The sequence below is a fragment of the Austrofundulus limnaeus genome, unplaced genomic scaffold, assembly GCF_001266775.1.
Source record: "Austrofundulus limnaeus strain Quisiro unplaced genomic scaffold, Austrofundulus_limnaeus-1.0 Scaffold17, whole genome shotgun sequence".
Classification (NCBI taxonomy): Eukaryota; Metazoa; Chordata; class Actinopteri; order Cyprinodontiformes; family Rivulidae; genus Austrofundulus; species Austrofundulus limnaeus.
Window position 1 is genome coordinate 3,608,282 of NW_013952419.1, and position 3,645 is coordinate 3,611,926.

The following is a 3,645-nucleotide window of genomic DNA, read 5'->3' on the forward strand; positions in this document are numbered from 1 at the left end:
TGAATTTAATCAGATTTTATGCATGTAATGCATGGTGAACTTTTTAGTTTTTTTTAATAAGAATTTTTTTGGGGGAAAATATGTCAATATGTCACCTTCCTCAAAGTATTGCAAAATATAWTGTGACCCCTGTGCCAATACACAGCCTGAGTTCTAACTGGCTGCTAGCTTTAAAAATGAACTCCATTTCTCCAACTGATGGCGTTCAAAAAGCTATCTAAAACAGGTAAGATATTTTTTGTTCATATTCTTTCTACTGAACCCTCTTAAAAGAATTATAACAGTCTCTATACCCTCTCCAGTTTAGTATAAAGCCAGTTATTGAAGCGTAAAATTTGCTTTTTCACTTTGTGTTTCTCCCCCAACACTCTGCCTTGTACCAGGGATAATGAACAAAAAACATGTTAAATAAATAATCCAGCTGTGCCTTGCGATCACAAAAGCTTTGATGGAAGTTAAATGGTTCATTGATATCACCCCGGCTGGGGATTAAAAGTATTCCAACAGATCTACATGCACTTTGAGGGCCATGAATTTTTTTTTCTCTGGTACGCATTAAAAGTTTAGCGTAGCTGAAAGAAAAAACACTTCATTCCAGCCGTTGTTCAGAACTGTCGCAGGCATCTTGTCTCTTTGTAGCTGGCTCTGAATGAATCAYTGATGCAACTTTTCTCACTTTTCCTCCCCAAACTGTGCCAGAAGTGAYGGTCCCTGCTTGTGACAGACAGATAAGTCCCTACAGAAAGAGAAAGAAATTCCCTTTAGATTATATTTTACAATAACTGCTTGATACTGCAGATAGAAACTGTATTATACGGCTGAGACTGTAGGGGAGACCGGGGACAGTAGCAGCAAGGGTCGGTTGCAACACGTCATTTTTCCCCAAACAGAAACAAGCTAGAGTGATGACACTCACACTGTACATGCTCAGTTAGATGTCCCACCTTGCAGAGAAAAGCTAAGCAGTTTCAAAAACTGCTCCAGGATTTATTTGAAAAAAAAAAAAACTGTTTTTGAGGAACCAAAGTATTTTCTTTGCCCAGCTTTATTTTTGTTATACTGTTGTCACTGTTTTTGTGATCCAGCTCAAACTTATATGGTTTAAACAAGTGATCTGTTGACTTTTAACTAATCTAGTTAACATGTTTCCAGATGAGCTTATTTAGCTAACACATGAGGTTTTATCATGGCTGACAGTTGCAACAACTGCTGCAAGTGTCCCCATCCAATAAATCCATATAAAAACAGACCACAATAAGATGATATTAAGATGTTGAAATTAAGTTTACACTTAAAAAAAAGGGTATTGGGTTTTCATGACAATTTTATAGTTTAAAACATAAAAGTGTTTAAGATGTATTTTCTGCATTTGTTGTTTCCAACAATGGTTTTAAAATCCCAGTTTCTTTAATGTAAATGTTGCAGAATGTAGGCGTACAGTGATAATAGGCAAAACAAAAGTTAATTGTCTCACAAATTGCTCTATTATCCTTGTCTCTAAAAACCAACAGTATTTCATAACAATTAGAGTCTTTGACATCTGTATATAAGTCTACTCATCAAGGCAAATCTACATTCGTCATTTGATCAAAAAGAATAAATAAATAACACTGTAATATCAGTATAACTTACAGTTCTTATAAACTAAGCAATAATATAAGTATAAAAACAATAAAACTTTTATTTACAGTGAAATATATTGTATTAATAATATGTTGCAACCACCCCCAGAAAATGATGCAACAGTCCCTGGCCCTGGGGGGCTTTTCATTTTCAAATGCAATTTGTGAAGAATGTGCATTCTTTAATCATCTATAAATGGTTTTGACCATTAACAGACAGATGTAAGTTTGTTGTATTGAGTAACAGAGTCAAATGCAAAAAGTGTTGCAACTGTCCCCGGTCTCCCCCTATTGAAGAGCAGATGTTTTAAAAAYGGAGAAGTTTATAAGTAGGCTTTTAGGGAAGCCAGAACTTCAACATCTAAGTTAATCCATCCCTGAAGAGCTGGATAAAAACATTTGATTTAGAAACCCTGCTGTATAACAGCTTATTTCTCCACAAAACAGTGGGTGATAGTAAATTCTAAATTCCTGGATTCATTTGGATTGCATTAATGGCTCTGATCCTTCACACGGCTTTTATTAAAGTTATGATAGCTGACAGTTTTTCTGGATCTTTGGTTTGTATTTATGCTTCTGACACAGTTTCTGCATCAAATAAGTTTTTGGAGGTTTAAAGTCTTTTCAACACATCAGGGTTTTCATGAAAATTGTATTAGAAAACAGCCGAAGTACCGGAGCATACTTGGCAACATTAAAATAAGACTCGTTTGCAACAAAACACAACTCAGCTTATTTCACTCATTTATTACARATTTGGTGGACTTTTAGTAGTGATTTATGCATTTAGTGGTTTTATTKAGCATAGATGAAACACAATACAGAAAATTAAGATCAAAAACAAAACTAAATGTGGATTTGACAACTATCATGGATTTAACTAAAGCATATTTAGACGTAATAGAACTTGAGATTAACTAAATCTATAGAACTCCAGGATTACACAGAAACAGGAAGTAATTGTCCATTGTGTCAAATGAAACACCAATAAGAACTGCCTGCACATTTTATTTGTTTCTGATCATTGATAAAATTGAATGAGGTAAAGCTCTTGATTGAGTCCATCTATGTTCCAACYCTCACCTAAGGCCACGAGGCTTGGACCAGGACAAAAAGAACCAGATCCAGGATACAACTGTCTGAAATGAGCTTACGGTAGCCAGGCTCAGCTTAGAGTTGAGGTGAGGAGCTCTCTGTCATCCCAGGGCAGCTTGGAGTAGAGCCGCAAATGAGGCGTTAATCAATTCTGAAAAATCAATACCTAAACTTTGTGCTATAATATTAGTCCTAAAATCATCATCAGTCATTTCAGGTAATGTAAATAGTTAACAGAAACACAGTGGAAAGTAACTAAATTACCAAAATCTTGTCTAAATCATACACAGTTGGTGGGAACTATTTTTTCTTGAGCCTGGTTAATGCATACTCAGTCTGTGTTAACACGTTTGTGTAACGTAAATTAACATGCAAGTTTTCATTTTTGTAGCCATTCTTGACAAACAGTAATTTATTTGAATGGCTTTATTATTTTACATCATTTTTTTATTGTTTAAAACACATTTTTTTATACATTTCTTATGATTGTGTCCTCTGGTTTTTCTGTTTTAGCTGAGCTGTATTGATGACGCTACATCAATGTACTTCTGAGTTTAAAATGAATAAATAAATTTCTCTGATGTATTGCATTCTTTATCTGAAATACGCATCTCTTTTTAGATTTACCAGACACATTAGGTATATTAGTATTGCCAATACCAGCCTGAGTTTTACTCTGTATCAGAATCAGATAGGACGTAGTCTCCAACATTTTGTGACCACAAGGGGCGCTGTTGTCTTTCTACAACAGAACTTGGACGAACATGGCCACAAAGAAGAATATGCTACACCAAAAGTGTAAGCCTGTGATCAGAGGCTGAAGACACGCGAAAAAAAAGTAGCCTTAATGAAAGTCAAAGGAAGGAAGCTGTTAATTGTTAGTAAAACAAGATATTATACAGCATAATTTTTATGACTCTGTTATTAT